Source organism: Sphaeramia orbicularis, unplaced genomic scaffold (genome assembly GCF_902148855.1).
Source record: "Sphaeramia orbicularis unplaced genomic scaffold, fSphaOr1.1, whole genome shotgun sequence".
NCBI classification, from domain to species: domain Eukaryota; kingdom Metazoa; phylum Chordata; class Actinopteri; order Kurtiformes; family Apogonidae; genus Sphaeramia; species Sphaeramia orbicularis.
Genome location: NW_021941604.1, coordinates 190,392 through 214,329, shown reverse-complemented (window position 1 = coordinate 214,329; position 23,938 = coordinate 190,392). Strand labels below are relative to the sequence as shown.

The 23,938-nt window shown below is 40.6% G+C and overlaps 1 pseudogene; it reads right to left on the bottom strand.

Moving 5' to 3' along the window:
- Nucleotides 1-21,180, bottom strand: part of LOC115416432 (aminopeptidase N-like) — a 46,813-nt pseudogene extending 25,633 nt beyond the window's left edge.
- Between the last annotated feature and the right edge of the window lie 2,758 nt (nt 21,181-23,938).

Sequence of the window (23,938 nt, the reverse complement as noted above, 5' to 3'; positions counted from 1 at the left end):
AATACAAACATGTGAACTCTGATTCCAATCAAACAAGCTGAGACCACCCAGAAGGGGTTCCGCTTCCAAATGGACTCTGGGCCGGTTCATTTCTGGTGTGAATAGAACCAGCCTTGAGCCGAAACAAACCAAGGAACCGTGCACCTTTTTGTGCTTGAGAAGCCACCGTAGCCTCTGGAAGTAGCCGAGCTTCATGGGTAGTCAGAGCTAACAGCAGCAGCCATGAGCAGTGGACAGACGTGGACCAATGAGGACACTGAATGTCTCATGGACATTTGGTCAGATGACCATTTTTCGAAACTGGCTCCAAATGAGCCGTTCTTGACAGTTCACATTGATTTCAGAAATTTGTGTCTGTAAAAATAGAATACAAATTCAGAAAATGATAACCGTGTTTGTTTTCGTCAACACTGACCGTCTCTGACTGACCCCGCCCCTGACTTTTCTGTCCAATGCTAGCACAGTTTGTCACATGCGTGCGTCTGTTTTACAAATTTTGGTCCACTTGCAAAAAGTGCAATAAGAATGCGATCCGACCCAAACAAAAAAATTAAAGTCTGCATTTGATCTGAATCAAATAAGCGGACCAAAGGACTGTCCAGGTGTGAATACAGAATTGGACACCTCAGGTTTTAGGCTACGTTCACACAGCAGGTCTTAATACACCATTTGGATGTTTTAGTGAAATCCGATTGCTTGTTCATATTCCACATGAAATGCGACTTCTATCAGTTTTGAGTCTGAACTGAATGCGACCCTGAAGTGACCCACATGCACAGAAGAGGTCCTGAAGTGACCCACATGCACAGAAGAGGTCCTGAAGTGACCCACATGCACAGAAGAGGTCCTGAAGTGACCCACATGCACAGAGGTCCTCAGATCTGGGCCACATTTGCCTGCGGTCTGAATGTAGCCTTCTTCCTGTATCTTTCGCAGATACATCTTGTGTTTTTTGTTACCGTTCTCGTAAATCCAGAAAACAGATGTAGGCTCCATGAAAGTGGACATGACTCTGTACGGGATGTGCCACAGCTCACTGAAAGGACAAAAACAAAGAGAACGTCATGAGACCGGGGGGGGGGGGGGGGCAGATTTGGCCCCTGGGCCGCATGTTTGTCACCTGTAGTCTAGAACACATTATTACTGGTCTATTAAAGGTCTTCAAACGTACCTGGACGCAGAGGATTGGTTGAACAGAAAGCGTTTCTGGCTGTAGTCCCCGCTGGTCGTGTTGATGGTGAGAACAGGAAATCCGGTCTGGAGTGTCCATGTCTTCATGTATTTTTCGACTGCAAATTCTTTACCTGTTTCCTGTAACGCCTGCAAACATTTCATAGCATCTATACTTTAGAGTGGACAAATGGACCAACAGAGCAGAAGCAGAACTGTGAAGTCCTGTGTGTTCGACTTTACCTTCAGTATGTTGTCCCACAGATCATCCTGATCCACGTTTTTGTACTGAAACTGACTGAGGTACATCTGAAACAGAAGAAGAGAACACCTTCACTATAATCACAAATAATATTTTACACTGAGAGGGAAGAAAAGTACACAACTGTAGGATGCAGCTAGTACGAAAACTATGACTAACTGAATGATACTTAGTTTATATTTTATTGTATTCTCTTTTGTATGCCATTCTAAAATGCCACTTGGTTTTGTTTGTTTTAATTTCCTACATAAACTGTACTCTTTTTTTTAACATCTTAAATTCTTTGGCATTCAATAGACCTTTTTTTTTTTTTTTTTTTTTACAACTTCTGTATTTTTCAGTGGAAATACGCAATTGTCATGGAATTCTACTTCCTGGTCTATCAGGACAACAATGGCACAAGTGAAGAACACCAGTTTTAGTATCGTTCCAGGTTGTTCTTGTTCTGCCCAAAAACAGACGTATCTGTCTTTTCATTCTTTTCCTGTGGACACTGAAGTTAGGTGGAAATGGACTCAGACAATCCAGCAAGATGAGGGACCAAAGTTTGTGATAAAACAGTTAGAATTTTCAAAAACAGCCTGATTCCAGATCAGATCCGTCTAATGTTGGAGGACAGTAGGGCTGTTACACAATATCACTTCTGCAATATATCGCAATATTTCATTTCATGATACTGTATCGATTTTAAAAAGTATTGTTTTGATATTTTTAGGCATTTATTCAAATGCAGAGATGGCGGAGGTTCATTTTTGTTTTTTGGTTTTCTTTATGGTTTATATCTTATTTATTATTATTTAACACTGTTTTATTAAATAATGGTTACTTGATGCATCCCTAAAAGCACATTTTACTGTCTGAGAGGCAGATGGGAGTTCCTTTGTTGTTATTGCACAAAAATCCTGTTCTGATGTTAGTTGTGAACTAATAGAATCTGAACATTTGAACAGGATCTGAAACTGGAATGTCTGGAAAACAGAATTTCAGTTTGAACACAGTTTGAACATTTTGTGATGTAACATTAGATCCTGTTGGGATCTAATAAAAATGTGTTTAGTATTTGTGCAGATTTCTAGTGTAATTAAATTCTTCAAGGAAATAATCATTTAAAAAAAAAGAAAGAAACAAAAAAAACTGCCTGTTTAACACAATCATGATATATCGTGATATATCGTATGGTGATCCTAGTATTGTGATTTGTATTGTATCGCCAGATTCTTGCCGATACACAGCCCTAGAGGACAGCAGGGACAGGGAAGTGTTTTTCCAACTCCTATCCAAAGGGATCCTTAAAAAAATGGCATCAAAACCTACATGGTCCTCTTACTCACTTTTAGCAGTTTCACTACGGCTGATTCAAAGACGAAGAAGAAGAAGAGGAAGTATCTGTGTTTAAATGTACAGACACACCTCCACATGTTGTGTCTCATCATATGGACATAAACTTATTCAAAGGAAAGCGTGTTCTCCAAATGCATCGTTCCCATTTGACTGGGTTTGGTGCATTCAAAGGCCTTTCATCCATAGATCCAGACCAGATAATCCAAGTGGAAGCTTTAGATGGGACTCACTCTGATCCCCCTTTGGAAGTCCTCTTCACCCACCACACTGGCCAGCATTCTGATGACAGCTGCCCCCTGTAAAAAAAACAAACAAACAAAAAAAAAACAGCAGATATCAGCACAAGGTCAGAGTCTGCAGAGAGCCTCTACGGCAGGGCTGTCAAACATGCACCCCCCAAAGGTTCCAGTCCCACCCCTGGGATGAATTCACAAAGTGTCTAAATTCCTACAGTCCAGGCTGTGGAACTCATGTTAGTGTGGGTTCCACATCCAGACCAATCTGATCTACAGTCCAATAAGAACAGCAGAAGAACCCACACAAAAGAAGGACTGCAGATTTACTACTGGGTTCTTCTGGGGGGGGGGGGGGGTTGTACTAAAAAAAAAAGACAAACTTTGGTTTGTCATTATTTATAGGTTATGTAGTCATTATTTTACTGTTCTGGCCCGCTTGAGATCAAATTGGGATAAATATGGCCCCTGAACCAAAATGAGTTTGACAGCCCTGAATTAAGCTATGCAAATTAAATCTGAGCAGCAGTTCGCACTGTGTGACAAGCCCCACATTGTCTTAAAAAAAAAACACTAATCGATTTATTCCACCTTCTCATGTAGAACTCTGCTTGCAGCCTCAACATCAGTGTAAATCTCTCCATTTTGTGGATTTCATCCACTGTATTCATCCAGTCCTCCAACACCTGCGGCTCAGGCTGAAGCCATCCTCAGGTGATTGCTTTCTTTGCTGCAGCACCAAAAATCTTCAGGGGGTACCTGTCATTCACCGTTGAATCGTCAGGAAGGTCTCCCAACAGAAGTGAAAGAGTGGGTTGCTGCAGTCCAAAACCTAAAATCTGCTCTATTTTTGTACTAGGGCTGTAACTATATGACAATTTCATATCACAGTTATTGTGACCGAAATTATCACGGTTATCATTATTATCGCAGTATTGGTGAAATTGTGCTCAAAATGTTCAAAAAGTACTAATACACACACTGAAAAAATTTAACCAAGTTGTATTTTGAAAAAAAAAACAACAACAAAAAAACAAATAAAATAATAGTCCCAATGTTCCTTCTGTGTCAGAAACATTCCAATATTAACCCTTAGTGGTCTGAGTCTATTTTGTCCGTTTTTCAGTCCTTTTGATTTGGCCTTTATATACTATAGAAACAAATGTTTACTATACCCATGTTTGGATCTGTTTTTTCAGCACAACTTCATCTATATCATCTGTCTATTATTTTTTCACTTTAACCTACTATAAAAACACAAAAGGACAGAAAACAAAAAAAAAGATATAAAATCTGATTTGAAAAATGTCTATAATTTATTGCATAAATAACACACAGATGCTTAATGAACCTTTTCACAGACTTTAAAAGTGAATATTGGTTCCAAATATTAGGTATAGAAAATTAAAATTGTAAAAAATTCAAACTATACTCAAATATTTGACATAAAAGCAGATCTTACATAGGGTTTTTTCCCCTAAAAGTGCGGTAATCAAACACAGTTATCATGAGAATTAGAATTTAAACGCTAATACTAACCGTTGGCAATTTCACCATGGTTTATTGTTATACCGGTAATTGTTACATCCTATTTTTGCACTAACATCTTTTCAAAAAGTTGTAATTTTTGTACAGGACCAAAAAATGTGGGTGTGGTTTGCCTCTGTGTCCCCCTGTGCAACCCCCCCAGCAAGTAGAAGCACTCAGGTTTTTACTAAACTGTTGTTTTGGCATTATAAAGAACCAGACTACATTTTTCCAAGCAAAAAAAATCAAAAACAAAACCTTGTCTTATCTTATTTGCTCTTCTCTCCTCAGTGTTGGCAGGTGCAGAAGTATCTGGACTCGTACCTTACAGTAGGTTAAGGTGTCAAACATCTCGATGATCTCCAGTGTGGTCTGGACTTGTTGCTGTGGAGGGTTCAGAGGATGGGACGAGGCCAGAGCGTCCTCCTCGAACGCTGCATGGAGAGCACTCATGAAATAGACGTCTTTCTGAGGAGGACACAGACACACCTGATGTTTCAGGACAGTTCATTCAGCTCCATCAGGTCAGAGTTCAGCTGATGTTTCACCAGTTGTTCATGAATTCTGCTTAGAGTTCAGAGTTAAAGCTGTGGCAGACTTTCATGACCAGTGTTTCCTCAGGTCTGTCCATCCTCAGTCCTCTCCTCAGTCTCATTGGTCTGTTGGTCTGTCTGTCATTCCTCAGCTGAATCTCTTCCTCATGCTGAACACTTTCTTAGTTCCATCCACCACAAACAAACATGTGTTTACAAACAGAGGCAGGAGGAGCTGGGTATCTGAGGAAGTTTGTCGTGATGTGCATTGTGGGAAACGGAGGTTCTCGCAGCTGGCTGACAGCAGCAGCTGCTACAGACACGCTGTGGAAACGTCAGGAGCTCCCTTCCCTCTATGCATATTCCTCCAGCCGTTTCCGCATTTCAGCCGTTTCCACGTCGTATTTGTTTCAACCATATAATATCATATGGTCGCACTGCCGCTGTCAGGCAGATGCACTAACCTCCGTTTCCCACAATGCCCGTTCTGACAAACTTCCTCAGATGCTCAGTTCCTCCTGCCTCTGTTTGTAAACACATGTTTGTTTGTGGTGGATGGAACTACGAAAGTGTTCAGCATGAGGAAGAGATTCAGCTGAGGAATGACAGACAGACCAACAGACCAATGAAACTGAGGAGAGGACTGAGGATGGACAGATGTGAGGAAACACTGAGGATGAAAGTCTCCTGCACCTTTAAGCATGAAAAGAGTAGAATGTGAATGTACCATGTCACCAGACGACTCCACACGGTCCACAGCCATGAAGGACATGAAGGTGGCGAAGCCCTCGTTCAGCCAGACTTCATTCCACCACTTCATTGTCACCAGGTTTCCGAACCACTGTCGAACAGGAGACAAAATAAGCATCATCAAACCTGAACAGCGGGTTCAGTCGTACACAGACGTGCAGACAGTCAGCCTGTTTACATCCACACCAGTACTCCCATCATGATCAGATTTATGGAGTTATCCCATTATTCCAGTGAGCACATAAACAGGATTATCTGACCAGCTTTAACTGAAAACAGCAGTTATCTGGTCAGGAGAACTGGATTCAGTTCCATCCACAGAACTTTATTTACCCTCCAGGGGTCATTCAACAGCAGACTGAGTAAACACATCACATCTGAAGACAGCAGTTATCAGCAGGACTGTACGAAAAGATCAGGTTTGGAATATATCACCATATTTCATTTCACAACACTGTATCGATATTAAAAAGAACTGTATCGATATTTTTAGGTATTTATTCAAATGCAGATATTGTGGAGGTTCATTTTGTTTTTTTTCTTATTTATATTTTATTCATTCTTATTTCACACTCTTTTATTCAATAATGTTGGTTCCTTTGTTTGGATTGAACTCAAATCCTGTTCTGATGTTAGTTGTGAACTAATAGAATCTGAACATTTGAACAGGATCTGAAACTGGAATGTCTGGAAAACAGAATTTCAGTTTGAACACAGTTTGAACATTTGGTGATAGAACATTAGATCCTGTTGGGATCAAATACAAATGTGTTTAGGATTTGTGCAGATTTCTGCTGGAATTCAATTCTTCAAGGAAATAATCATTTAAAATTTTTTTTTAAAAATTGCCTTTTTAACAGTATCATAATATATCGTGATATATCATATGGTGATCCTAGTATTGTGATTTGTATGGTATCACCAGATTCTTGCCGGTACACAGCCCTAGTTATCAGATGAACACACCTAGACTTCCCCCCAGTACTCTGACGTCTGCACACATGGACACAGGTTCATCTTATTTATTTAGTTTTTTTAGAGCTGTACATGTGTAAAAAATAAATCTATATAAACTGAAGTTACACAGCGACACCGTGAATCTAAGGAAAAAGGTAAACAAACAATGACATGAAATGAAGGATAACACCAACACGTGACCTATTCTGTAGTTTTTTTTAGCTCCTCCCACATTACGACAGCTAACGCTGACACGAACTACAATACAGCTGAATACAGTCTTCATCTACAGAGAATGAATGAAGTTGTAATATTATAAGAATATTGTCGTCATATTTGGAGAATAAAACCATGACATTACGAGAACAACATTGTAATTTAAAAACAGGCGGGAAACATATAATCATTTACAGCATAAAGTCGTACCCACTGGTCTGATAATGAAGAACTGGAACATTCTGTGAGGTTCGACTTTCATTTGGGATTTACGCACAAATAGCCTCGCCCACCAAAGTAAGCCTGTTTGCCCCGCCCACCAAATACTGAGCTGTTAGCCCCGCCCACCATCAACACATTAGCATTAGTTGGACTTTGAAGACAGTTCGCACACGTTTGGGGTTTGTTTTGTCTTAAGGCTTACGATTTCTGAATTATGACTTTTTATCGCACTATTGCTAATTTATTTTCAAAATATTACAACTTTAATCTTATAAAAGTACGACATCATTTTCATTAAATTATGAGGGTTTTTTTTTTTTTTTTTTTATTACGACTTTATTCTCTTAGTTACTATTTTTCCGATGTGGCCCTAATATGCCATCATAGAAATGAGCTAAAAAGACTCAAACTATTTTTTGTCCCAGGCTGTGAACATGCGATATTTTATATTTTAACATGTTTTGTTTTGTTTATTTACTTATTTCAAATATTGCATTAAAATCGAACATAAACAGAATTATATAAAAGAAAGTCAAACATTCAAACGGGAGTGGGATGAGGTTTGGCTTCTAACCCCCCCCCCCCCCCCGTCAGAATCCATAAGTACACAAAAAAAAAGTAAAAAAAAACGGTATTATTGTTGTTACTGTTAAATAACGGAAAATAACCATCTCATAAAAATACGGTCATTTTCCATATTTAAAATACAGGTTTTTGCCCTAACTTTACATGAGGTTTTGCTATTTTTTTTTTTTTTACTTTTTAATGTTTAAAAAATAATATTTACATGTATTAAAACAATCCAATTCCCTATATATATATATATATATATATATATATATATATATATAAAATAATTTTCAGTGAGACTCAGTTGTCCAGTCCACTGATAAAAACTGTATTTGGACAGTTTATCAGTGCTTATACATGTTATACATTCACAAAAATACATTTATTCAACATTTTTGTTGTGAAACCTCCTGTAATTACACAAGATATTTGTCAATTAACAAACAAGTCTGGTTCAACTGACAGAACTAATACTTCTGTTGCTGTTAATTGTCAGTAATTTTATCTGGTTGAATTATTTTTTTTACAGTATTAAACTTTAAATTAACAGTTTAATCTCATAAATAGAAAAGAAATATTTGTGAAATTACGATACATTTGCAAATGTATTTGAACTGTATTTTTCTGTGAAAAAAGAAAATTCTTTTAAAAAATGGAAATATTCTAGTTATTCACAGTTACAGTTTTTTCATGTTATTTTACATTTGACATGTTAAATCACAGTCTGTTTTTGTCATTTCATTGATATTTTCCTGTATCTTAAAAATACAGGAAAAATCTGTCAAATAAACAGTGAAAATTCTGTTAAATTACAGACTTTTTTTACAGTGTAACTCCAAAATCCTCACATATCGGACTAAATTGTGACTGGGCAGAAAAGCCAGACTTGCTGAACGTATGGAGGACAGACTGGACATGTGTTTGGCAGTCGTGGTGTTTCCGTTCCAGCGGTTCAGGTGCGTACAGACGGTTTTGTTCTCCGTTCTGACCTGGTGAGCCAGCTCATGTGCGATCAGAGTGGCGATGTCTCCCTTGTGTAGCCATGACGACACCCCCTCCTCGTAGAGCACCCCTCCCTCCTGGTAGGTGATCAGACCCCAGTTCTCCATTCCTGCCACGCCCAAATCTGGCAGCGCAACTTGATCTGGACAAATGCAAAACAATGTATGCTAAATGGACTAAACTTACGCTGAGAAATTCAACCAAACCATGAACTTAGTCAGAATAACATAAAAAAAAACAAATAATCACAACTAGACACAAAATGTTAGCAGTGTGAAACCAATGTGATTTCAACCAAGAATTTAAACAACTAAATTAACACAAACAAACAGTGCCCCCCCCCCCCCCCCCCCCCCAGTCTTCTGACATTAGCTCCTCCCCCCATCTTAAATACTAGCCACGCCCCTTTTTCTGGTCTTTTGTCTGTGAGCTGAAGAACAATGTGAGTAAATAATTCAAACATAACTAATATGTGTGCACCCACATTACAATGTTTAAATACAATACTTAAACCAAACTGTGTCATGTAATCAGTAACTGTAACTGAACAAAAACTACTAGAACGGAGGGAGGATACAAAATTATTACTGGCGGTTTTAGCAGCCAGCAAGAAATCTATTACAAGAAGGAGGTTAAAGCCAACTGCACCAGCAGCAGAAGCCTGGTACCAGACCATCATGCAGATTTTCAAAATGGAAACATGGACTTACTCTATCAGAATCAGACGGATACATTTAACCGTATTTGGGACAAATGGATTCAGTTTGTATCCTCTAGCTGCCCAGAATTTGTATCACTCCTCTAAAAATTCCTTCTTTTTAATGTCCCTGTCTTTATTCTTTGCCTATGTTTTACTTTTGCAAATGTGTGTAATGTTTAAAGAACCCGGAGCTGAAAGCTGGGATTGTCTTTTTTTTTTTTTAAGTGAGATATACCAAAACTGTAAGCACTCAGTTCATATGTTTTTGGTTTTTTTTTCACTCTTTGACACTTTTGTATGTATAAAATAAGAAATACAAAAAGGAATAGATACCATATGTATGAATGGTAATGCTGAGATATCTGGCTCCTTTTCCAATAAAAAAAAAAAAAAAAAAAAAAAGAAACAAAACCTACTAGTACCAGACAGTGGTGGCTAAGGGCTCCACCACACTGCTGTGTTCGTACCTAGTTTTCCTTTGTAAGTGATGTCGAAGTAGTCCTGGTAGTAGGACAGGATGTATCCGGTGATGTTGTCTGCGTAGGCTGTGTATCCGGCCGCTGTGGCCTCAGGACGAGCATACGTCTGCAGGAGCACAACAAAGCACACAACGCATCAGCATGATGGGCTTTCAGGGTCTGACTTATTCTGATCCCAACCAGCCACACTGGGGTTTAGAAGGATGGAAGCACAGGAAAATACTTACAACACTCCAAGTATCGAAAACAGAGTCTGTGAGCACCGACTTAACCCTTGAACCCTTGAACCCTTGAACCCTTGAACCCTTGAACCCTTGAACCCTTGAACCCTTGAACTCAGGGCTGTCAAACTCATTTTCTTTCAAGTTCCACATTCAGCCCAATTTAATCTGCAGTGGGCCAAACCACTAAAATAATAACAGCATGACAGCCAGTAAATAATGACAACTCCAAATTGTTTTAGTGCAAAAAATAACATTCAATTATGCCAATATTTACATTTACAAACCATCCAAACAAAAAGGATGTGAATAACCTGAAAAAAATGAAATTTGTTCAGAAATATAGGCACAGCTTTATCAGTATTATGCCTTGACTTCTCACTTCTCCATGTGCATTACAGATCAGATCTACAACGACAAAACATTCAGTAACCGGCAGAAAAGAGTTCAAATCGCCCTTAATTTTCTGTAGACATTTCAGGTTGTTCATATTTGTTCACATTATTCACATTTTATTGTAAAAGCGATAATTTGTAAACGTAAACATTTTCATAATTTAAAGTTCTTTGTACAAAATCAAAGAGAAAAAAATTGTCATTATTTATAGGTTATTATGCAAATTCATCCCCAGATTGGACCCTTTGGCGGGCCAGTTTTGGCCCCCGGGATGCATGTTTGACACCTGTGATTTAACCCTTTAACCCCTGACGTCTCTGTGGTGAGACACACTACTTAGCACTGATCCCTTCCAAGGTTATTATCGTTAACGAAAACTAACGAAATGACAAAAACTAGAATTGTAAAAAAAATTTCATTAACTGAAATAAATAAAAATGATAATTAAAAGAAAAAAAAATCAATAACTAACTGAAACTGTATTGTGTTTTTACAAAACTAAATAAAACAAATAAAAATTATGGATAAAATTCCCTTCGTTTTCGTCTTTGTCAAAGTCGGATTGATATGAAATTGATTTATTTCACTCAAGCAGTTTTATCTGTTGGCACCAAATGATATTTAAGGGTCCGTCACTTGTGTTCACTTGTGGTTTCCAGTCGTCTTCTGGTCCCCACTCTACCTGGAAACATGGAGACTAAAGCAGCAGAGTCCTGTCTGGGATTGATTTGAATAGGAGCACAGAGAAGAAGAGAAAAGAGACCACTGAACTACAACTGAACTACAACTGAACTACAACTGAACTACAACGAACTACAACTAAACTACAACTAAACTACAACTGAACTACAACTAAACTACAACTGAACTACAACTAAACTACAACTGAACTACAACTGAACTACAACTGAACTACAACTAAACTACAACTAAACTACAACTAAACTACAACTGAACTACAACTAAACTACAACTGAACTACAACTGAACTACAACTAAACTACAACTACAACTGAACTACAACTGAACTACAACTGAACTACAACTAAACTACAACTAAACTACAACTGAACTACAACTAAACTAAACTACAACTAAACTAAACTAAACTAAACTAAAACTAAACTACAACTAAGCATTTAGAAAAAATGAAAACTAATTCAAACTGAATTAGAGAAAAAAAGTCCAAACTAAATAAAACTAAACTAGAATGAAAAATCCTAAACTCTTGTCACCTTTAACCCTTCCTCTGTCTGGTTTAAATGCTGCAGATCTGCCTCAGGTGTTTAAACACTAACGGGGTCATGACCTCTGATCACAGTTTCCTTTCCACATGTTTCTGCGATCGTACGTTGAACAGATTGAACTGAACGTTGCGGTCTGCTGTTGAATCTACACTTACGCTGATGTCGCTGTGGAAGGCGTCGGCCTTGTTCAGCTCTGAGACGGTGAAGGCTAACAGGTACGTGGACATCATCTCTGTGGACTTGAACTCGGTGAACTCCCAGTCGTCTTCGATGACCCCGAAATCTGTCAAAAACACAGAGGGAGCAGCATGAGGAAAGACGTCTGGAGTTACAGAGAACTGAAGGAAGGGGGAGTCTGCACCTTGCTTCGCCTCGTTTCCCAGAGCCGTGGTGCCTTTTCTGTGGATGATGGTCACGTTAAACTTAGCTTTCATCGCCGGTTCGTCAAAACAAGGAAACAGTCTCCTGGCATCTGTGGGCTCCAGATTAGTAGCAGCAAGAAACCTACGATCACAGAAAAAGACAAAAAAAGGAAATAAAACACAAAGGAAGGAATCACAATAAATAACATTATTTATACAGTACAGGCCAAAAGTTTGGACACACCTTCTCATTCTTTGCATTTTCTTTATTTTCATGACTATTTTCATTGTAGATTCTCACTGAAGGCATCAAAACTATGAATGAACACATGTGGAATTATGTACTTAACAAAAAAGTGTGAAATAACTGAAAACATCTCTTATATTCTAGTTTCTTCAAAGTATCCACCCTTAGCTCTGATGACTGCTTGCACACTCTTGGCATTCTCTTGATGAGCTTCCAGAGGTAGTCACCTGAAATGGTTTCCACTTCATAGCTGTGCCTTGTCAGGGTTACTTAGTGGAATTTCTTGCCTTATTGATGGGGTTGGGACCATCAGTTGTGTTGTGCAGAAGTCAGGTTGATGCACAGCTGACAGCCCTATTGGACAACTGTTAGAATACATATTATGGCGAGAACCAATCAGCTAAGTAAAGACAAACGAGTGACCATCATTACTTTAAGAAATGAAGGTCAGACAGTCTAGAAAATTTCAAAAACTTTGAATGTGTCCCCAAGTGCGGTCGCAAAAACCATCAAGCGCTCCAACGAAACCGGCTCACATGTGGACCGCCCCAGGAAAGGAAGACCAAGAGTCACCTCTGATGCTGAAGATAAGTTCATCTGAGTCACCAGCCTCAGAAATCGCAAATTAACAGCAGCTCAGATTAGAGACCAGATGAATACCACACAGAGCTCTAGCAGCAGACACATCTCTACAACAACTGTTAAGAGGAGACTGCGTGAATCAGGCCTTCATGGTCAAACAGCTGCTAGGAAACCACTGCTCAGGAGAGGCAACAAACACAAGAGATTTATTTGGGCCAAGAAACCCAAGGAATGGACCTTAGACCAGTGGAAATCTGTGCTTTGGTCTGATGAGTCCAAATTTCAGATCTTTGGATCCAACCGCCGTGTCTTTGTGCGACGCAGAAAAGGTGAACGGATGGATGCTACATGCCTGGTTCCCACCGTGAAGCATGGAGGGGGAGGTGTGATGGTGTGGGGGTGCTTTGCTGGTGACGCTGTTGGGGATTTATTCAAGATTGAAGGCAACCTGAATCAGCATGGCTACCACAGCATCCTGAAGTGACATGCCATTCCATCCGGTCTGCGTTTAGTTGGACCATCATTTATGTTTCAACAGGACAATGACCCCAAACACACCTCCAGGCTGTGTGAGGGATATTTGACCAAGAAGGAGAGTGATGGAGTGCTGCGCCAGATGACCTGGCCTCCACAGTCACCGGACCTGAACCCAATCCAGATGGTTTGGGGTGAGCTGGACCGCAGAGTGAAGGCAAAAGGGCCAACAAGTGCTAAGCATCTGTGGGAACTTCTTCAAGACTGTTAGGAAACCATTTCAGGTGACTACCTCTGGAAGCTCATCAAGAGAATGGCAAGAGTGTGCAGAACAGTCATCAGAGCTAAGGGTGGATACTTTGAAGAAACTAGAATATAAGAGATGTTTTCAGTTATTTCACACTTTTTTGTTAAGTACATAATTCCACATGTGTTCATTCATAGTTTTGATGCCTTCAGTGAGAATCTACAATGAAAATAGTCATGAAAATAAAGAAAATGCGAAGAATGAGAAGGTGTGTCCAAACTTTTGGCCTGTACTGTATGTTTAACCCTTACAGACCCAAACGTCCACCTTTAACCCTTACAGACCCAAACGTCCACCTTTAACCCTTACAGACCCAAACGTCCACCTTTAACCCTTACAGACCCAAACGTCCACCTTTAACCCTTACAGACCCAAACGTCCACCTTTAACCCTTACAGACCCGAATGTCGACATGGTGGTGCAGTGGTTAGCACTCGTGCCTCACAGCAAGAAGGTCCTGGGTTCGATTCCAACACCAGTCGACGGGGGGTGGGACCTTTCTGTGTGGAGTTTGCATGTTCTCCCTGTGTCTGCGTGGGTTCTCTCCGGGTACTCCAGCTTCCTCCCACCATCCAAACACATGCACTAATAGGTTAATGGGTTAATCTAAATTGCCCGTAGATGTGAATGTGACAGTGATTGTTTGTCTCTATATGTTCAGCCCTGCGATGAACTGGGGACTTGTCCAGGGTGAACCCTGCCTTCACCCATATGTAGCTGGGATAGGCTCCAAGAGACCCCCGTGACCCTAGTGAGGATAAAGCGGGTTCAGAAAATGAATGAAAGACCCAAACGTCCACCTTTAACCCTTAAAGATCCCAACGTCCACCTTTAACCCTTACAGACCCAAACGTCCACCTTTAACCCTTACAGACCCAAACGTCCACCTTTAACCCTTAAAGATCCCAACGTCCACCTTTAACCCTTACAGACCCAAACGTCCACCTTTAACCCTTACAGACCCAAACGTCCACCTTTAACCCTTAAAGAATAATAAATTTAAAAAAATTTGGCTCTGTTTTCCTGCATTAATGAGATAATTATCTCGTTAATGTAGGAAAACAGCTGAATTTTTTTTTAACTTATTTTTTCTCATAATTATGAGATAATTAGCTCATTAATTTGGAAAAACGGAGCCAAATGTATGTTTTGTGTGAATGCAGTCCTCTTCCGTCCATAACCACTGACCACAGGACAGTCATGGAAGCGGGCTCTTTCAGGTTCTTGTTCCTGCTGGTACAGGCTGAATAAACTGCAGGCTGTTTTCCTGGTGGAAGTGAACAGACTCCAGACAGTTTCCGTCAGTGTTTACACGTGTTGTTGAATTTTGTTCTCGGTGTTTGTTTTCACTCAGGATGTTCAAATGTACGAGTCAGAAAAATGAAAGACAGAATCACATACAAGAACTTTCCACTTTATTTCAAAGACTGTGGGAAAACCAGCTCAGAAAACCTGCAGTTAACAGAACAGAGCAGGGCCGGTCCCAGACAAAGGCTTAGACCTGGGGGGGGCACACGACCACACCCTCCCACACCCCCCAACCAGGTACTGTCATGTCGGCTTCTGGACTTTGTCTGTCTTGTCTGTTCTGTTTGTCATTTCCTGTTTTATTTTGTTAAGTTTCCTCATGTGTCATGTCTGTTGTCTTTACTTCCTCTCCCTGATCGTGTTCACCTTTTCCCTGATTACCTGACTCCTCCCTGATTATCTCCACCTGTGTCCAATTGTCTTCCCGCCCTCCTGTGTATTTAAACCCTCAGTCTTCCCCTGTTTAGTTGCCAGTTTGTGCTCTACAACTTGTTGTGTTCACTAACCAGCGTTTTGGATCCTGTTTGTTTGTCTGCCGTTTTTGACCCGTTTTCGTCCTTCGACCACTGGTTCAGCCTGTTCCTATCCTGCCTGCTCGTCATCGACCTGGTTCGTTACCCGACTCTGTCTCTGCCTACTCCCTTTATCACCTCAGCCTCCACCGATTACCTGTGCTTCGACCTTCGCCTGGATTACTACCGTGAGTTTGCCTGTCCCCCATGTACCGTTGCTTGTGTGACTGCTTTTCCGTGTATGACCTGGCTTGTTTTTTGACCACCCTCTGTTTGTCCCTAGTGGGGATTCCGTTGGGGTTTTCCCGGCTCGGCCAAGCCGGTCGACTGCCGTATCCACCCGCAGCCCAGACGTTTTTCCCCGGATCCGGTGGCTTCACAGAAGTTATATTATCTCTGTGTTGTATACTTACCCCTGTTAAAGTGTTTAATAAAAACACTAAACCTTACTGGATTTTTGTGATCTTGCTTTTGGGTTCAGCCTTTGTACTTAGCCTATCACAGGTACAAGTCGGCCTGATCACAGTCAAGGTGTACAAGTATATTTGCATCAGTTCTTCATCAGTATTCCAAGCAGATCCCCCCCCCCCCCAAAACCATTCCAAATGTTTCTTTGTCCATCTTATTACTAGATCTGTCAATCCTCCGAATCTGAAGAAAATCGGATAAAAACTGATCAAATGTCGACCCAATGAGTGTGAAAACATGCACAATTTGACTGTTATAACAGAGCAAAATGATGTTCCATAATGTTTGTAACAATAAATAATTCCTACTCAACTCCTGTGTCTTTTTTATTCCAAATACACACATCACATTGCTTTTCATGTATTGATCCTTTTTGTTGAACAGCTGTTTGATTATCAATTCTTATTTTCAGGTTTAAGACAATCCACCATTGTGTTGTTAACCCCTTCTTTTCCAGCCCTTTAATTGGAATAATAGAATGGGAACCTGTTCTTTCAGTATTATTAGGACTAAATCTGCACAACTAGACAGATGTGGCTCTGCTCCCTGGTATGCTGCACAACATTTGGAACAATGTGTCAAACGGATGTTTACGTGGAAGCGCATGTTTTCAATGGTGCGTTGTTCACCCAAATTCCTGGAGTGTCCGTACACCAATATACTTCCATCACTAATCTGGACTCTATGCCTTACAGATCTACTGTTCTCACTGGTTCCACATGTTTGTGTCCTCCTGTACCAGAAGACTTAGTTCCAGATGGAACACAGATGCCACCATGTGCTCAGACACATTTCCATTCACATCTGCTAGAGTCCGTACACCAGTAGTGTCCGTACACCACATTCTAAATATGTGGCTCTGATTTGACTGTTTCTGTCAATATATGGAATTTTTCAGCAGGCATGCTTTGGACACCACATCTGTGCAAGAAACAATGCATGATTCTGCTGAGGTCTGAAACATTTGTATCTGTGTGTAGGCATTAAATATGGAGGCTGTTAGGCTGGAGTGTCCGTACAGCCAAGAATGTGTGATCTGACAGGGGTACAAGCCTGACACAGTTACAGGAGACACCAGAATACACACAGATTTAGGACTTTAAAAGAGAAATATCAGACAAATCAAATGGTCTGTGTGATGTTTTGACAGCAGTATTATTTATCTGTATGTGCACCGCTCTGGTCCCCTGGACTGGGACCAGGCCCAGTACTCTGTTATTTACATGGGACAGGTTTGGAATTTGGACAGATCACCAAGGACCAAATGAAATATGCAGGTGGGTTTGGTGGGGCAGTCAGAGCATTTTGGGGGGGGGTCATTGCCCCCCCAACCCCCCCCCACCCATGCCTAGAACCGGCCCTGGAACAGAAGTGTGTTGACCTTTCACCTCCACACATTAGAGTGGATGTTATCAGCTGTTCCAGTGAACTTTGACTGGGAAGAAAAATAGAAAGTAAAACCTACGCCCATCTGTTCAGGCACACTCAGGAGTCTGTCCACAGCCAAACGTCCTGGGGTCGACGGTTCAACGCCAGGGGCTGGAGTTTAGCATTTAGAGTCAGAGCCTTTACTGTCAGTTACAGCACATGCACCACACACTGACCTTTAACCTCTGAGTTTAACCCAAGAACACACACACACACACACACACACACTGACCTTTAACCTCTGAGTTTAACCCAAGAACACACACACACACACACACACACACACACACTGACCTTTAACCTCTGAGTTTAACCCAAGAACACACACACACACACACACACACACACACACACTGACCTTTAACCTCTGAGTTTAACCCAATAACACACACACACACACACACACTGACCTTTAACCTCTGAGTTTAACCCAAGAACACACACACACACACACACACACTGACCTTTAACCTCTGAGTTTAACCCAAGAACACACACACACACACACACTGACCTTTAACCTCTGAGTTTAACCCAATAACACACACACACACACACACTGACCTTTAACCTCTGAGTTTAACCCAAGAACACCACACACACAACACACAACTGACCTGTAACCTCTGAGTTTAACAAAAAACAACTAACTCTGAGTTTAACCCAATAACACACACACACACACACACACACACACACTGACCTTTAACCTCTGAGTTTAACCCAAGAACACACACACACACACACACACACACACACTGACCTTTAACCTCTGAGTTTAACCCAAGAACACACACACACACACACACACACACACTGACCTTTAACCTCTGAGTTAACCCAAGAACCACACACACACAACACACCCAACACACTGACCTTTAACCTCTGAGTTTAACCCAAGAACACACACACACACACACACACACACACACACTGCAGACCAGGAGCAAATGGGGGGTTAAGTGCCTTGCTCAAGGGCACATCAGCCAACAACTTGTTCTGCCAGTTGGTGGAATTGAACCGGCAACCCTGCAAACACAAGTTGACTCTACAGCCTTCTAGGCCACACACACACACACACACGTATATACACACACACACACAAACACACACGCACGCAAACACACACACACAGACATGCAAACACACACACACAGACATGCACACAAACACACACATACATATATATGGTATGTGTGTGTGTTTATGTTGTCTTGATCTATGTTTTTTATTGGTATAATCTTTTTTTTTTTTTTCGTTTCCCTTTCATTATAAAACTTGAAAACCAATAAAACTCATGTGAAAAAATCCCATGAGCCACCTGCCATGTGTTCATCTAAACCAGTGGAACTGTGGCAGTGTTCAGTGTGTTGGTAAATGTGTGTGTTTGTAGATCCACTGGGATCTGAACCACACAATGAACATGTGGAAGTGATCAGCTGAAGGATCCCACTGCTCAGATTACAGGGGTTTACAGGACAGTTTGGAAATGTAAGTCTTTTCATAAAAGTCGGTGTTTCCCACTCAGACCCTTTGTTGGTATATTTGGTGGTTTTCAGGACCCTCTACAGACTCTTTATCAAATCCACGTCCTCCTTCTGCTGTTGTTCCAGACTTTTTCAGACTCTGAGGTGAAAACATGTATTGTTGTTTGTCTCAAACTAATCACTGAATATAAATCCGTCCTGTTGACACTGACAGTTTTCTCTATTGTCTCTCTTTGGTCCATTTTGATGAATGTGGACTAAACATTATAAATGTTTGGGTTATTTATTTCTTTTTTTTTTAATCCAGATTTGATGGAGTACAGGTCATTTGTTCAAAACCAAACTGAATAAACTGAAGCTAAAAACTAAAGGAATACAAAAACAAATGGGATTTTCCTCATTTACTGAAGTTCAGGCGGTGATTTGAGGTGTTCTTATGACTCATATTCATATCAAGGTTCTAATAGTTTTGGATTTTTCATTATAGTTTAGTTTTATTTAGTTTTGACTTTTTTTTCTAATTCATTCGTTTTTAGAGCAGGTTTGATTGTTTTTATTAGTTTTAATTTTTTCCCTAAATGCTTAGTTTTAGTTTTAGTTTTAGTTTTAGTTTTGTCGTCTCTTTTCTCTTCTTCTCCGTCATATTCAAATAAATCCCAGACAGGACTCAGCTGCTTCTGAAATGTTTTTTCAATTCTAGTTTTCGTCATTTCATTAGTTTTTGTTAACGATAATAACCTTGATTCATACTGTGACATAAATGCAGTTCTAACAGTCGATTATGACCCGTTGTCTGAGGGAACATTTCAACTTTCTCCAAATACTTTTGCCGACACAAACCCTTTAACCCTTTAAAACCAGTTGTGTCATATTTGCTCCACCAGGTTCTCAGACCTTTATCTGTTCAACCAGATCAATACCGTCCGAATAAACCCGTTGTATTTGACCTGGTACCAGTTTTCTGCCCCCTGGTGGACTATCATCCCACTGCAGCTGATGAAAGGATGTTTTTTTTTTTTTCCTTTTCAATTTGGTGGCTATCGTTAAATCATCCAACACTCATTTTGTCAGAAAGTCTTAGGTTATTTTTAAAAAGTTACATTAAGAATTACATTTGTATTGTTATTCAGTTGAAAATTTAAAAGTTTTGAAAAGCATTCAAATTACAGTGCCATTCAAGAGAAACAAAAAGGCTGTAAAAAGTTTTATTTAAAAAAAAAAACAAACTTGAAATGTTTTATATTTTCAGAATGTTCCAAATGTATCTAAAGTTAATGTTGTGAGCAAAAAGTTGCCAAAAACGCCCAATGTATCGAATGTGATATAAAACATACAACATAAATGAAATGATATGGGAAATTATTTTGTATGGATTATGTTAAAAGGGCGAATAAACATTTCACTTCCAAAAAATGTACATTTTGTGTCTAGTTTTTCGTGGGTCAGGTTTAACAGGGTTAAAAATGACAGTGGTTTGGTCTCCTCACCTGTCAGTGTCTGAGTTCCCATCATCCTTGGGGTCGCCTTCGTGGTACGTGCTTAAGAACAGCCCCTCCAGGTTTTCGGACACCTGTCCTCTGAACTCCACAAACAGGCTGTAGTTCTGTCCTTCCTTCAGTTCTTCCTCCAACATGATCTCCAGGAAGTTACTTTGGTCCTGATGGAATTTCAGGGGCTGTAAAACTGGAATGGCCTGGTTCTGGTCTCGGTTCCTCACCGTGGCGTTTTCGACGGTCTGGTCCTTACTGTGAAGGTAGATGGTTCTAGTGGGCCGATCGCAGTAGAAGAACACCGTCGAGTTTCCGTCGAACAGCAGCGTCTGGTTCGGACTGGTCACGTTTACCTGGTGGGGGATCCTGGTGTACAGGTGAACCCGCAGGAAGACGCTGTAGCTCTCAGGTACCAGGTTCGTGGGAAGTCTCATGATGGGCGGCGGCGCCGGGGTGGTGGACGGGACGGTCGGAGGCGCCGTCACGTTGTACTCTCCGATCTCAGTGTTGTACATGATCACCATGGTGATCATCCCGGTGATCGACGAGGCGGTCAAGACGGCGAATATGATGGCGAACGTCTTGGACATGACGGCGCTTTGACTCATGGTGGCTGTTGGTCCTGAAAACGCCGCCGCTTGAGTAGAAGAAAGACGTGTGATGAGTCCCAGGACTAGGACCGTAATGAGGAGCTGACGGTCCCTCCCTCCTATAAACAGGCCCGGCCTTACTGATTAAGGGTCAGGTCTTCGATTAAGCATTAACTCAGGCATCAGCAAAGGAGCAAAGATTAGGATTTATAGTGTGAAGAGGGTGATGTCATGGTTCTGTTGTTGTCCGCTCGTGCTCTCCAACATCTGGTGGTGGTTACTGTGGTTGTGGTGAGGAACACCTCCAGGGAGGGTTTATCCTCAGACGCACACATTCGACCGTACATTCAACAACGTTCACATGTTCACTGAACCCAAGAGCTGCTGAAGACAAGCCTTAACCCTTTATCTGGTCCTCAGCGAGTCTGTTTACATCCACAGCAAGGTTCCAACAGTTTGGGATTTTACATTCTAGGTTAGTTTGATTTAGCTTTGACTTTTTTTTCTCTAATTCAGTTAGTTTTAAGTAGTTTTTAGAGCAGGTTTGATAGTTTTTATTAGTTTTCATGTTTTTCTAAATGCTTAGTTTTAGTTTAGTTGTAGTTCAGTTGTAGTTCAGTTGTAGTTCAGTTGTAGTTCAGTTGTAGTTTAGTTGTAGTTCAGTTGTAGTTCAGTTGTAGTTCAGTTGTAGTTTAGTTGTAGTTCAGTTGTAGTTCAGTTATAGTTCAGTTGTAGTTCAGTTGTAGTTCAGTTGTAGTTCAGTTGTAGTTCAGTTATAGTTCAGTTGTAGTTTAGTTGTAGTTCAGTTGTAGTTCAGTTGTAGTTCAGTGGTCTCTTTTCTCTTCTTCTCTGTGCTCCTATTCAAATCAATCCCAGACAGGACTCTGCTGCTTTAGTCTCCATGTTTCCAGGTAGAGTGGGGACCAGAAGACGACTGGAAACCACAAGTGAACACAAGTGACGGAGCAAAAAGTGTCGTATGGAGACAGCAGAGGAAATTGCGAGAACAAAATGAATCACTTTTGTATCAATCCAACATGGACAAAGACAAAAACGAAGGGAATTTTATCCATAATTTTTTGTCTGTTTTAGTTAGTTTAGTAAACACACAATACAGTTTCAGTTAGTTATCATTTTTTTCTTTTAATTATAGTTTTTATTTATTTCAGTTAACGAAAATGTTTTTTTAAATTTACTTATTTATTTATTTAGGGGCGACACAGTGGTGCAGTGGATACACCTGGAGCCTCACAGACAGAAGGTCCTGGGTTCAATTCCAACACCAGTCCATGGGGGTGGGGCCTTTAGTCCATGGGGGTGGGCCTTTAGTCCATGGGGGTGGGACCTTTCTGTGTGCAGTTTACATGTTCTCCTGTGTCTGCGTGGGTTCTCTCTGATCCTCTGGCTCCTCCCACCATCCAAACACACGCTCTGATAGGTTCATGGGTTCATCTAAATCCCCCATAGGTGTGAATGTGACGGTGTGTTTGTCTCTATATGTTCAGTCTGTGATGAACTGGTCACATGTCCAGGGTGAACCCCGCCTTCACCCCTATGTAGCTGGGATAAGCTCCGCCCCCGTGACCCTAGTGAGGGTAAAATGGGTTCAGAAAATGAATGAATGAAAAATGTTTTTACATTCAAGTTTTTGTCATTTCATTAGTTTTCATTAACGATAATAACCTTGACCCACACCAATTCTCCCATCATTATCCGACTTCTGCAGTTATCCGATTATTATTGATCATGGAAACAGGATAATCTGATCGGCTTTATCCGATAACAGCAGTTATCTGATTCTGCCCAATACTCCGATGTCTTCACACATGTAAACAGGTTCATCTGATTTATTTAGTTCTTTTACATCTGCACGTGTGTGAACACAATTAAAAGTAAGAAAAAGAGAGTTTACGTAGTCAAACATGAGCAGAAGAAAACAGGAAGTTTAAGTCTACCATCACTACGTACGTACTCCGAAAGATATCCAATAATGGACTGGAGCGTCTAAACCAGGGTTTTTCCATTATTGCGTTTGTAAAGTTCATGTTAGAGCTGAAAATTACAATTACCCGACTCCTCCCAGATATTGCACTTTTATGGTCATGTAAACAGGTTCATTAAAATACTCTGAAATTCCACATTTCAACCTTAGTGTGTTATCGGACATCATCATCTACCTCCTCATTGGTTGCCGTGACAACAGTCTTCCTCCTCTTACCATAAACTGTTCAAACAGACACTACAGTTTGTCATCCTTCTGTGAACAGACGGTGAAAACAGTCAGTTAATAGGACTATTATGTTGTGGAATATTAGTCATTTTTAATCCAGTATCCTTATAATCATGTTGCTATGGGCAGAGCGCTTTGGCGGTGACTGCTGGACAAACGTGGAACAGCATGAACAAATACACACCAGTATAAAAACGACCACATCCACAACCTGTGGATCCACACCAGTCAGCGCACTAATAAGGTCATAAACAGTCACACATACTCTGCATTTACAGCTTCAACATGTTTATAACATCTGAGTTAAAAAAAACAACATGTTTCTGTTTCTGAGGAAATTACCAAAAATAGTCACCTGCCTGATAAAGGGTGAATATGTTTTAAGAATGTAAGCATCGAGTCCAAATACAGAAGGAGTCCAAAGACTGAAGGAGGAGCAGGTTCAAGTCCAGGACGAAGGTGGGACAGTGGATCCACTGATGGACAACTGGAGTGAAGATCCAAGGAGGAGGAGGAAGAGGAGGAAGAGGAGGAGGAGGAGGAAGAGAAGAAGGAAGAGGAAGAAGAGGAGGAGGAGAGGAGGAAGAGGAGGAGGAAGAGGAAGAAGAGGAGGAGGAGAGGAAG